The 13,976-nt window shown below is 48.2% G+C and overlaps 1 protein-coding gene and 1 long non-coding RNA gene across 3 annotated transcripts in view; both read right to left on the bottom strand.

Annotated features, from left to right (window-relative positions):
• ZBTB7C (zinc finger and BTB domain containing 7C) overlaps positions 1 to 13,976 on the bottom strand; it is a 155,337-nt gene that overhangs the window by 123,535 nt on the left and 17,826 nt on the right. Inside the window, exon 1 of one of the 2 annotated variants that reach the window (XM_064642953.1) lies at positions 11,240 to 11,502. The exons of the other annotated variant lie outside the window; for it this stretch is intronic. The gene's annotated coding sequence lies outside the window, so the exon portion shown is untranslated. Of the gene's footprint in view, positions 1 to 11,239; positions 11,503 to 13,976 lie in introns of those variants that run through there. 2 annotated transcript variants of the gene reach the window in all.
• LOC135407394 (uncharacterized) lies at positions 358 to 7,881 on the bottom strand. The gene is made up of 3 exons (XR_010426854.1): positions 7,749 to 7,881; positions 643 to 815; positions 358 to 533 (listed from the first exon to the last, which is right to left on the bottom strand). It is a non-coding gene; the product is annotated as an uncharacterized LOC135407394 (long non-coding RNA).

Here is a 13,976-nt window from a genome sequence, read left to right as displayed (position 1 = left end):
TATCCCCATTTTGCTGTGGGGGCACTGGATGGGTTGCTTTTCCTGTTTTTACCTCTTAACATTGTCATTTACTCAAACTGGAAGCACTTAGCACCAAAGATAAACCTGAGAACCAGACAGATAACCAACCTACAAGAGACTTCACTCTCCTTCTGTAAAGTCTAACCCAAGATATCCTTGCACTCTCCACCAAGACCCTGAACAGGGCTATGGGAGGTCTGAAGCGCCGACTCTCCTCCAAGCACAAGCCTCACATTGAACTGCACACTAAAGAATAACTCATATGTTTATACACCTTGCTTTCACAGCACGGTGCTTGTAGGCTAGAGGCTCAAGTTCCTTCTTCTGATTCACTCCTTGAGCGAGTCAAACTGTTTATTTGAACTCGAATCCACATGAGGTGCAGAACAGCTCAGGCTTCAGCTCAGTGCCAGCTGCACTCCCATTGTCTGCCATATAAAAGCAGGTATCCTGGCATGGACACGGGAGGCACGAAATACAGAAGAGGACAAAACACTGCTTTTGTAAGACACCTGCAGAAAAAAGAGAATTAATGCAATAGCAAAAGAAGGGGGGAAAAAAAAAAAAGGAGATCTATATTTTGCTTTTCTTCCCTGTTGTCCTTTCTCTGGATCCCTTTACCTCTCGCCTTTTTGAGGTTAGGGACAGAAGAAGCAGCCTCTTCGCATTCAGCCTTTCCTCCATTCTCCACACTTCTGTATTTAATCCATGCCTTTCTGCAGATTTTTAACTTTCGATGCCTGAAGCTCAGCCAAAATCTCTTATTAACAGGAGTTGGCTCTTCACCTGCTGAACTACAAAAAAAATTAAAAAGCAATCTTATGAGAAATACAGAGCTCCTGGGAATCCTAGAATGATTTGTGTTGGAAGAGGCTTTAAAGATCATCTAGTTCTACCCACCCTGCCATGCACAGAAACACCAGACCAGGTTGTTCCAAGCCTTGTCCAACTTGGCCTTGGACACTTCCAGGGATCCAAGGGCAGCCACAGCTTCTCTGGGCAACCTGCGCCAGGGCCTCACCACCCTCACGGCCAAGAATATCCCATCTAACCCTGCCCTCTGACAATATAAGGCTATTAACACAGCCATTAATTTAAGGCTGCTCATTTTCTCTGGACTCCTAAACTGAAAACCTGTCGGTACAAAGTCAGACCTGCGCTTTTCATCAGCAGGAATCCTCCAGCTGGAAATCAAGGCAGTGAAGGAAATCCTGTTGAGCCTGCCAGGTGTGTGAGTGCTGGACCAAAGCACTAAGGTGGTGCATCCAAGACTTGATGCACATGCACTCTTCCAGGCAAGATGCATTAAAGGTTCCCTGACTCTTTTCTTCAAGAACGAGTCCAGACCTTGTTGATTGGCACAGCAAATAATTTCGGAAACTATTTCGCTCATGTAGGAGTTCTCTGTCATTGCAGGCAAGTGGAGCATCCACTGCATGAGGTATTTTCTCCCACCAACACCACATTCAGAAGCATCCCACATATGAGCAGCAACTCACAGAAAGGAGCAATGGCAAGGAAGAGCTCCGGGCTTTGGGAAAGGAGGCCCTGGACACACGTTTTGATGTTTGAGGTATAAAATAAATGTATTTCCTTGCAAGCAGTATCTGATGAACTCTGCTCAAGATCACATCCAAGGAGCAACAGCCCCTGGAGTATAGTAGAGAATAAATGGGCTCTAATAGGGTATTTGGCTGCTACATTAGTATTAATCCCCTCAGCAGCTAAACTGTAGGAGGCTCGTGAAACCTCTGCCTTTTCCTCACTGTATCAGTGAAAGGTCCTCAGCAATTTCCATCCAAGCAACTGTGCTTTGTGAATAACGGGACCATTCATGGAGTATAATTTTATGACCTCATTCAGGCAATTTTAGCCAAATTGTGTTTTCTCTTTTGAAGTGCAGCCTTTGGTGAGGCGAGATTGTTCGCAGCCACAGAAACAACAAAAATACACATTTTTTATTTCCACAATCTGGGGGGTTTTGTGTAATTTATTTCCAGAATACCTGCTGTCCATCAGAACAATGTTTCTCCTCTGACAGAGCCTATAAGCATCACTCAAAGACCATAGTATCTCACAAGAGTTCAGTGGAAAACAAGAGGAAAAACTCCCTGGGCAGGTATCTGGAGTTTTCCTATCTGAGGATGGGAGTGTATTAACTGAAAGGAAATTAAATAAGTTCTAAGGTCTCAGCTCACTGCTGGTACAAGCAGGTGCAAATCCCAACACAGAGCCAAAGCCACATCCACAACATCTCTCTGAAGGCAGCATGATTATCACCGTAGGAAACAACATCACAGAATGGTTTGGGTTGGAAGGGACCTTAAGGTTCATCTCATTCCACCCCCAGCCATGGGCAGGGACACCTTCCACTAGACCCAGTTGCTCCAAGCCCCATCAAACTTGGCCTTGGTCACTTCCAGGGATGGGACAGCCACAACTTCTTTGGGCAACCTGGGCCAGTGTTTGAGTGCACATCAGGGTGTAGGGAAAAGTCCTTCAATCTCTTGGGGCAAAATAGTCACCAGAATTAAGGTGGGACAGCACTAAGGCAGTTTGGTGAAGAAGAAAACCAAGAAACAGCTATCCTGGATCTACATCCCATTGCTTTCCCAGTTTTCCTCTACATCTGCATCCCTTTGCCTATTTCATCTCACAAGGTGAGCTCTCCAAATGCTGCATCCTGCAGTTCTCTGAGCCTCAAGTCCTACCTGCTGCCAGGACCTACCTACAGTGAAGAGGCTGGCCTCCCATCTTCTATCTCCTTTACACCCCAAAAATTTAATATGAGGTTTTGCTTCATGCCAAGATTTGTATCTGAAGTAATCCTGTTCCACTTATCACAAACACTGTCATAACCAAAGCATAAGAAAGAAGAGAGAAACAGAGATGGAGATAGAGAGAGAGATCCCCCTCCTGGCATGTCTCTGAGACAGGAACCACTCCTGTGCCTGTAGACCAGCAGGAGGGTATCCACCAGCTGAAGAAGGGACACCAAAATGACTGCATGGTAGGTTTTTAAGGACAAAACAGGGGGAAACCATGGCCACGATACAAGCAGCTACTTTCCAACCTACTTAAGGCAGATTAAAACACAGGAACAGCTTCTTGGCTGGCCCCTGCCTGCAGTAGACCAGCAATAGAATTTGAACAAAACCCTGGTTGTGTTCCAGGTCTGATGCATTTAGGGAATTTGCGTGTTGTCCCTGAAAGACCCTACCACCCCAGGCACAGCACACACTCTCACAGACACCCTTTGGCTCTCACAGTTACTAAATTTACTAGAAAAACTAAACAAAGCTGTACTTCCCAGCAATAAAATCCTTTTCTGATGGCGTCACTGCAGACCCCACTCATGGATTAATCCGGAGGCTGCCCATTACCTATTAATTAGAGGACATTATTACGCAAATAATGAAAATGGATTAAACCCTCACTTATTAATCCAATACAGTCTCTTCCTTGCTGTTCTCGAATACACCCCAGGCAAGCAGCTACAATTTTTGAATCATAAAAGTGACAATCTATGGGCTGACACTTCTTTAAAGGATATCTTTAACATCAAAATAAAACAAAGTAAAACCGCCTTGTCCCCCAAGTGCACCAGCAATAATGAGTTGTTAACCCAATCTCCCCCAGCCTTCTGGGTTGAGGGAGATGGGACGTTTCCTTCCCAGAAATCTCATCCCAGGGGATCCCAGGATGCTTCTCCCCGTCGAGCATATCTGGGCACCCACAGTCCTGGCCAGATGTATCTCTGACCTTCACCCAAAGCAGCCTTATGGGAAATACAGAGCCCCTGGGAATCACAGAACCATAGAATCTTTTGGGTTGGAAGGGACCTTTAAAGGTCATCTAGTCCAAATTCCCCTGCCATGGGCAGGGACATCTTCAACTAGATCAGGTTCAGAGCTGGCCTTGAGTATTTTCAGGGGTGGGGCACGCACCACCTCTCTGGGCAACAATGGGAGGCACCATTTCATCCCTCTTCTTTCTCCTCCCAACAGCCACCTATCCATGCTCCCTAACAGCACCCTGTACTGCAGGGAGCAGATGGTACCTCCTAAACCACACCCTCCTCCTGAGATGCAGCATCTCCCCTGGCTGCCAGGTGGTTTTCCTCACGGCATGTGTGTGTTCCACGTCACTCCCACAGACCCGCAGCACAGCTCCGAGACAGCTTTTGAGAGCCACGCTCGCTGTCACTGTGGCAAACCGCCCTTTGGCTCACATTTTTGCCCCTTGCACTTCTTTTTTCTAGCAGAGAGAGGGACCTCTCTTTTCCCCGGGCTGTGTGTGCGCAGAGCCAGGGCACGGCAGGCAGGGCACGGGGTGCTGTGCACCACCGATGTCATCGGCTGCCCAACACGAGGGACAGAGGCTGGACGCCTTGTTTTGCAGCTCTTGACATGACTCAGAACAGCCTGGGAATTACATCTGGAATAAGTGATTAAAAAAACCCTGACTACTCCTCCATTACCGTGCAGGGATAACGCTCCCAGCAGAGCCATCAGAGCTGCACCCTCGCAAATGACAGCAGAATTAGGGATGCTGCCCAGTGAGGATGAATTACACCAGAGGTACTGAGAGCTTGTGCTCCTCCAGACTGTCCCTTGGGTATGTGGAGATGGGAATAAGGGCTTGGAAAACCCACTGGTCGGAGGGGAATCACCCAGCCTGCATTCAATGGTGCTCTGAACCCCAGCACAGTCACCTAATGCAAAAAGCCCTTCTCCCAGAGGCCAGTCTCCTCCCAGCCAGCATTTGCAGGCAGTAGCTGTTTGGAAAAACCTTCACAGGCATGGCAGGCATTTTGAGATGGAGGTGCCCAGACCCTCAATCATATTTTATATCTATCTCAAGCATTAAAATATGCAGCTTGGGTTTTCTTGGTAGGGAGGGAATCCTGGTGGGAAGAAGGAAACAGGATGATTTCAGAGGAATAAATGAAGAGCAGAGGAAGGCTTTGAAGGGGAAGGGAGGAGGCTTTTTGACTAAAAGCAAAAAAAAACCAGCAAAAATAACTTGCTCAGATGGTCTCCTGGGGATTTGGGCCCTAAAATTTCAGCCACCTCCACCTACAAAGGAGCAAAGAAGCATCAGACAGACCTGAAAGATCTACCCCTGTGATCACTAGTCCACAGGCATCAGCTGGCTTTACAAATCACTATCACGAGGAGTAGGTGGCAAATTCCCTCCTATTTTTCTGGAAAGCTCCACACTGCTGTAGGCCCATCTTTCCAGGTGCCCCATAAACCTCACAGAGCTTGGGAGAAAAGCATCATTTCTGATCCCCCAGTTGGGAAAAAAAGCACAGGAATTCAATTACCAGATAAACACACTTAAGCCTATGTATTTGGGTAGTCCCCAGATGGGATTAACTCACGGGCTTCATAGCTGAGGACCAGGTGCACGGGGATTCCAGCCCTTATTTAGGTACCCACCAAAATCAGTTTAATGTATCTCATCTAGAGTGGCTTAGTCAAGGTCGTGCATGGAACCTGAGCAGAACTCACACCATGGAAGTCACCAGAAATTCATTGTGAAGAGCCCACAGAGGATTTAAAAGGGAAAATAAAACCACTCTCCCTCTCAAATTTGATTGAATTTGCATTAATCCAACCCTGTTCTGTTCTAAAACCCCAACCCATCCAAGCAGCTGGATCTCAAGCCTTGCCCTTTGCTCATTAGCAGAAATTAGCACAACAACAAACATCCAGCTCCAGTCTCCCACCAGATGGGACTGAGCTGTGTGCTCCTCCCTTGTGCTGCCCATTCCAAGTCCTCTCTTTCTGGAGCCACTCCCACCAACTACATCATACACGATCATCCCACCTCCTGACTGATTAATAATCATTAAGGCTGAAAAAGCCCTCCAAGATCATCAGGGATACCCTCTGACTGATCCCCACCTTGTCACCCAGCCCAGAGCACTGAGTGCCACATCCAGTCATTCCTGGGACATCTCCAGGGATGGGGACTCCAAAACCTCCCTGGGCAGCCCCTTCCAATGCTTAACAGCCCTCTCCATGAAGATGGACACTCCTTGGCTATAGTTAGGTTAACTGGATGGCCAGCAGTCTAAGGTTCCTCATCTCTTTTTCACTGCCCCAAAACTCTTTCATCGACTTCTTTCATTCCAGGTGACTATCCCACCCAATTCCCCAATCTGTCACTGCGTTCTAGAAAGTTTGAAAAGATCAAAATAACAATCTCTGGGGTCCAGAGGAAAATCCAAGCCATCCCTTGTTTTGAACTTTGTGTTTATTTTGCACAAGTTTTATGAGGCAATGATCTAAAAGTCTGGATGGTTGATGCAAGTCAGGGTCGTTTCACTGCAGACTTTAACATCTTGGGAAAGTCAGGGATGGAAACATCAGAAGAACCACAGCTACTGGCTTTGGGCACTGGCTGAAGTTGTGTCACTACAATTACCCATCCATACTACAGAGAGGTCCACAGACCTTGCCAAGAGGGCATATTATCATGCTAGGCCAGCCACTACTGCTTTACTTGCAACATCAAAGACAATCCCTGCCCTGGAAAAGCAAGGAGGTGCTCCATCAACACAGCAGTGGAAACACAAAACCTGGAGGGACCTGTTGTGGTCACACAGGGAGGTAGTGGCCAAAGGAGGGAGACACCCAGGTGTGCCCCCAGGGGTACCTCACCTCCTGGGATGCATTTCAGTCCTCAACATCAGCTTTTTGCTACCTGTCCTCACCTTACTTCCCCCCACAGGCTGACTTGTCTGTAGATACCTGCCATGCAGCAACTGTGGGGATCAGCAGCATTCCCATCTGCACATAAGAGCTGACTGATGCCAGGATCCAGGAGGCATCACAGAGGGGTTTGAGTTGGGAAAGACATTTAAAGATCATCTAATTCAAACTCCTGCCATGAACAGGGACATCTTCAGTGAGATCCCCACCTATCCTGGCCTGGAATGTTGGCAGGGATGGAGCATCCATCACCTCTCTGGACAACCTGTGCCAGTGTTTTACCAGCCTTATTGTAAAAACCTTCCTCCTTGTATCTAGTTTAAATGGACCATCTTTCAGTTTAAAATCCATACCCCTTGTGATATTGCAACAGGCCCTGCTAGGACTGACCCCATCTTTCTCAAAGCCCCTTTAGGCACTGGAAGGGGCTCTAAGGTCTCCCTGGAGCCTTCTCTTCTCCAGCCTGAACAACTCCAACTCTCTCAGCCTTTCCTCGTGGGAGAGGTCCTCTGTCTTATCTACAGTTCCCTGCAAGCCAAGGTGATCTCAGCAAACTCCAGCACATGGCAGAGGGACACATAACAGTCAGTGCTGTGGGACAGTGGTCCAACATGAGTAAAAAAGTGTGTGCAAATGTGCTTGTGAGTGCTTTTGTGATTCTGTGGGCACATATTGTGCAACCACCTCCTCCCAGACTCATACATGCATCTTCCCATCTCCTCCAACACCAAGCACAGTCCTGCCTGGATGTAAATCCACACCACCTCCAACACCTTCATCGCCCAACTCTGTCCTTCTGCCCACTTGGGCACCACAGAATGGGAAATGGCCTTGAAATAATGACTATAATTACAGCTTTGTAGGTCTTAAATGTAGCAGAGAAAGACAGTCCTCCTCTTCACGACATTTCCAATATGACATATCACAACAAATGGCCCAAGGGAAATCTGTGGAGCTGAACATAAATGTTTTAATGTGCTCATGATAAAGCTCCTCAGTACTTACTGTCCACTGCCAAGAAACGGGGCTGCTCCTCACACTTGCATCACTACCTAGGCATGCATCCTCACCTGTTGTACACCAGGAGTCCTGCAAAATCCACCTCCTCTCAGGAGTATTTATGACTTCACACTAAAAGAAGTCTATGTTCCTTTTCTGTTCCATTTAAAATAAAATAAAAAATTAGAGACAGCTACGAATTTCTGAGGTTTGACAGCCCATAATCAGGGATGAACTCACCCGAAATAGAAGGAAACAACCAGGAAACAAGCCCCTGAACTGTTTCACATTCATTTTTAGCAAGCAAACCAGGTGAGCACAGCAACTGCTATTTACCCTCTGAGTCACGGGAAACAGCACCCAAAACAGATGCCTTGCCCAAAAAAAAAAAAAAAAATTATACAGACGATTTGAGGCAAGTCTCAGGGCTTGCAAGTTCCCTGTGAAATCCAGGCTTGGGATAAAGAAGAGCTCCAGGGCTGAGGTCAGGCTGCTGCTGGAACACCTGCACTTAGCAACGCATCATTGACCAAATTCTGCCCGGGGCATCAAAGCCCCACAGACGTCACCGGCTGCACAGTCTGGCCCAGTAACCCGTAATTTCTCTGTAATCAGAAGCAACAGGGTGAGAGTTTTAGTGGCCATACATAATTCATGTTCTCCTGGCACGGCTGGGAAAGCGGGAGATGAACACACCACAGCCAGCAGCAAGGGCTGCAATGGCAAGGAATGGGACACCCCCATCACCAAGGACGAGCTCCAAGCGCCCTGCAGCACCCCAAAGGAAACTGGGAGAGTATCCTCCCCTCTCTCCCTGCTCCCCCGCAGTGTATCCCAGATTTCCCCCCGCATTCTCCATGCAGCAGTAACACAGGGATAGTTTCACTGAGGCTGGTACCTACATGCTCGTGGGTGTCTGCTGCTCCTCAGCACGGACGAGGGCTGAGCATCTTGGTCCCACACAGCCCCCCTCCATCACAGAGTATGAAAAAAGCCAGTTGAGTAGTTGATCAGCTGTAAGCACCATTCAGTACTCTAACTATGACGCCCCACACCCTCAAGGTCCCTGTGGTAGTTTGAGAATACCCTATGGAGTTGCTCCCTTGCAGCCTATTGCTGCTACTGATTTTCCCACTCCTATTGCCAGTCCACCATCAGCCTCATCATGACCATCACAGCTCGTTTCCTGCTATTTGACCTCCAGTAGGCACCTCCAGACACCAGATCCAGCCCTCACCCCCGCTGTGACCCCCCACACACACTATCCCCACACCCAGGGAAGCTGATTTTATTCCACTTTTCCATTTATTCTCCCCTGTGTGTTCTTCCTCAGCCCACTCTGATCTTTCCTTTACTCCACTCTTGGTTTTAGACATCCCTGGAAACTCCTGAGAGCAAAACTTATACCAAGTTTTATACTATTCCAAAACCCTCTTCTCCCTAAAACTATAATAAACTCACTCTACCAAGGGCAATCACACCCTTCAGCTCCCATGGCTTTCCAGAAAGAGATTTCCTCACCTGGACACCCATGGGTAAGTTTCACACCAGGGCCAAAGCTCTACGAGGTCCCTTCCACATGCAGAGTCTCAACTCCACTGTCACAGGAGCTAAACTGGAAGCACCTACCAGGGACTCCTTCCTCTGTTTTATATCAAAAAGACACAGGACTGAGAACAGAAATAATCCATTTCCACCCATCCAGGACACCGACCATGATGCCACCAGGTCACACTTGGTGAAGCAGAAGCTGCTGCTCCTTCAAAAGGTCCCTGTTCCTGTGAGCCAAGGATGCTCGTTGTGGCAGCTGCAACCCAAGCACCAGCAGCAGGAACCTTCTGCTGGAAAAGGGCAGCCAATACAACTTCCCAGAGATGGGGGTTAGGTCCTGCTGCAGCCAAAATATCTGTGTTTCTCTGGGACGAGGGCTCTCCACCTGGCACACAGCCTCCACTGATCTCCAGTGATCACATAAATATCAGCCCTGATTGAACTGCACAGGGCATGACATTTACCACCAGGATGTAACCTTTGCATACATCTCCTTCAAGTGATTAGTGCTGAGCACACCCCGTGCCATTTAGCCATCACTGCTGAATGATGATCAGATTAAGTCATGACAGAGCTGACGAAAAATGTGTGAACAGAGTACGTGGAGAGCACCAGCCAGCGCTTCCCAGCCCGACCACGAGCCAAGGGCAGCGGGAGGAGCAAGGAGAGCATCAAGATTTGAGGTTGCCTGAGCAGAGCAGACCAGGCAGTCAACATTGAGTGACATTTGCCACTGCAAATCCTGCCAGTAAAGTAAGAGAAAGCTCTTCTGACAAGCACCTCGGGCTGTAAACCTCAGCACATCTGGGGAAGGTCGGCAGCCAGCACGTGGAAGGGACGAGGGCAGAAGGCACAAACTGGGACCCATTGGAAAATCTCTGTAAGAAATGGTTTCCTATAGAAAACAGGATCTCTACCAACAGCCCTCTTCACACAGAGAGCTTAAAGCGCTGCTCAGGAGATCTGTTTTCACAAATTTCACCCCAAAATTGAGGTCTGGTCTTGGAGAGGAAGACTAATGTATCTCAAGCCTTGCTAAGGCTACACCTATCTGCTCAGAGGACAGGAAATGAGACCCTTCCCAGGCCACCAACAGCATCAGTTACTTTCTCCCTTTCTTTTTCTGAACCTGTGCAACCTGACAGTTATCACACAACTTCTTCAATCCCCCTCCCACCTACCCAAGGTGCAGCAAGGGGTGAGCCCCACACACTGACTGGGGTGCAAGACCCTGGAATGATCTTGGTCAGACCATGTGTCATTCCTCATGTCATTTGCATACATGATTGATGGGGACCCAAGGAGAGGAAGAGTATTTCAGAGGGGAAAAACACAGTGACAGCTCCTCAGCTTGAATAATCTTCACTGCCACTGTCACCAGCCACAGGGCCACCACTAGCTCTCCCTTTACATGTTCCTCCTCAGTCCCAAGACCAGGCAGACACAAACACTTCTGGCTGCCCAGCAAAGACAGGAGCTTTGGGAAGTGCACCATGCAGCAACACCTCCAAAAGACCTGTGTCCTTCACCCCACTCCCTGTCCTGGGATACCAGCACCCAACATACACAAAATACAGCCCCGAGTCCAAAAAAACAATCTACTACCTAAACCCTCCATCCTCTCCCCACACACAGAGCAGATCACAGACATCACTCTCCAGGGCATGTTTGGTATTGGGCTATAGGGGGTTAAACTTTATGTGCTCAAACCCAACATTTTAAACCCAAAAAAGGAGGTGGAGGGGTGGGAACATGTGCCATGCCCCAAGCTCTGCACTCCTATATTCAGGGAGATCTCACCTGAATTCTTATACAAACCTACCCAAGCCCCCGAGAAAATTAAAATAAAAACTAAGGAAGCGAAAATAAAACCTGATAAAATTAAATCTAACAAAAAAAAAAAAAAGAATTAAAATAAAACCTAAGAAAATTAAAACAAAAACTACCTCCTGCAATCTGACGGTCCCTGGATCAGTTGCTGTACGTCCTCGGGAATTTTTGGGGAGGACACCTCCACACCAGGAAATAATCAACCGTGTCAAAATGACTGCACCCCATCTTCTGCCTGCAAGAGCTCCGGCTGGTGGGATTTTTTTTCCTACAGCAGTTTGACTCAGAGGTCTGGCCAGACTCGCAGCTCTCAAATTCGTTTAATAAATCATCTCCTAACCCCGCCCAGAAGCAAAAGGCAAATCTGTGTCTCCCAGGCACCTCCTCATTGGACTAACGTGCCTCTTGCTAATGACCCTGCGAGGAATAGCACGGCTGGAGTGACGTGTTTATGAAGATAAATATTTTAACTTCACAGTTAGCGCTGTAAACTCGTTCCAGACGGAGAGTCTCTTAAGTTGGTTCCAGGAGAAAATGCCTCGATAATTAATTTTTCTCCTTTTTTTTTTTTTTTAATTTTTTTTTTTTTTTTTTAAGGCTATGAAATATTAATTGCAGCAAAACACGTAGCAGTGTCTTTCAGGTGCAATTAGTAGCTGCCAGTGGATGAAAAAAAAAAAAAAAAAACCTGGCTGGTGAAGCCCAGGGAAGGGATGAGAGTGATTTCTCCCCTCGGCAGAGGGAATGCAGCGCTCTGCCCTATCTAATCTCACTATAGCAACGGGAAGACCTTGGCAACCCTGATCTTTACAGTTATTAAGATGGGAGCGGGAAGAGTCGGGAGCACAGTGCCGAGGGATGCTCAGCCAAGAGGCTGACTGCCGAGGAAATAAAGAATCCTCTCTCACTTGGAGGGGGGTGAAGGGTCTGCCAAGCTCTCAGAGGGGTGGAGACAGGAGCCCAAGGCCGGCTCCCCAAAACTTTCTTGTGGTGGCTTTTTATGCTGAAGGGGAGACATGCATTTCCCCACCACACCCTGGAGAAGGCTCTGCTGCTCCTGTAACAGAGGAGGCCACGGAGATGCTCAGAGGGCTGGAGCCCCTCTGCTCTGGAGCCAGGCTGGGAGAGCTGGGGGTGTTCAGCTTGGAGACCTGAGACCCCTTCCAGCACCAAAAGGGGACTTATAAGAAAGACAAGGACAAACTTTTCATCAGGGCCAATTGCAAAAGAACAAGGGGTGATTGTTTTAAACTTAGAAAGGGTAGGTTTAGACTAAACAGAAGAATGCATTTTTTTATGCTGAGGGTGGTAAGGCACTGGCACGGGTTACCCCGAGAAGTCATGGACACCCCATCCCTGGAAACATTCAAGGTCAGGCTGGATGGGGCTCTGAGCAACCTGATCTAGTTGAAGATGTCTCTCCTCACAGCAGGGGATTGGAGTAGATGATCTCCCAACTCAAACCATTCTATAATTCCCCAATTCCCCCAATAGTTCTGGGAAGAAGATGCTGCTCTCAGAACGAGCAGCCAGATGCTCTCCCTCAGCCCCCAGATTCAGCCACGAGGACGTGCCCAGACAGGATGGGGACAAGGAGGCTCCCCCATAACTGCCACCCTGCCTGGGGCTGGCACAGACCTGCCCCACTGCCACCTCGGCACTGCCTCCAGAGATTGCTCGCTCTCGGCTCCCGCCAGGATGATTCACCCTCAAATGCAAAGGCATGAAGTGCTCAGATCAGTTTATTGCAAAATACTACATCTTGGGGACTGCCTGGCCCAGAGCCACTTCAGTCCTGGGCTCCCAGGCAGCAGGGACAGCCCCAGGGTTACCCTGGATGCCCCCCCCATAGCTTGGTCACACCTGGACAGAGCAGAGAGCTGTAAGACTTCTCCCCTATGCAAGAGGAGCAGTTCACTAAGACCTCATTAGAAGTCCTGCACCACCCTTTAAAAGGGTTGCTAGGCTCTGCAAAGCCAGACCCTGCAGCTCACAGAGCAGCCCTGAACATCGCCCACCCACTCTGTTCCATCATCTCGTCATGACAGACACCCACCAGAACAGGCTACTGACTCAGGAGGACTGGTTGGGGGTTCTCCAAGGACAAATTGCTCCTACTACCATCCACACTGCTAGCAGAATAATAATAATAATCCACAATAAACTTCGAGGTATCATGAGTCAGTCTTTTTGGTGGCAGAATATGTATTTTTCTCTAGCACTGCTCTTGGCACATCAAAGTCCTGGGATCATGTTCCTCCTGCTGCCTGCTCTACTACCAATTTCCACACAAATTCAGCTGTTTCTTTTCTTCCAGCAACTGGATTAGCCCAAAGTTTCTTCATCAGCCTCTGAAACACTGCCCCACAACCTAACCCTGCATAGGTGCACATCCCCAACTCACAGCCCTTGCTCTCCACATTCTGTCTACTCCTCAGCAAGACTCTCCTCACCACCAAAGTCCCCAGCTGACCCTCAACCACACTCCTCATGATCCCAGTGTTAACTTGTCCAGAACTTTACCAGCACTACAATACAAAGTAGACAACTGGGTAAATTCCACATGGAATTGGATGCTGATGGGCATTCGTTTCATCCCAAGAAGAGAGGAAGCTGCCACCACTTCACTTAGCTCTGTTGGGTGGAAAATGTCAGGGTAGACAGTGTTAAAATATCATTATGAATGGAGGAGCAGCAGGAAAAAAGGTTAGATTAGACAAAGTAATTGGAATTCCATTCGGGAAAGGAAAGTGTGTAAAACTTAAATCTATGATCCCCACCCTCCAGTCAGCTCTTCAGATCCTGTATATTAGCCAAGCTACTTGGAGCTCTGCTGACAGTCACCAATCTGGA

The sequence above is a fragment of the Pseudopipra pipra genome, chromosome Z (genome assembly GCF_036250125.1).
Source record: "Pseudopipra pipra isolate bDixPip1 chromosome Z, bDixPip1.hap1, whole genome shotgun sequence".
Taxonomy (NCBI): Eukaryota; Metazoa; Chordata; class Aves; order Passeriformes; family Pipridae; genus Pseudopipra; species Pseudopipra pipra.
This window is presented reverse-complemented; position numbering and strand designations above follow the sequence as displayed.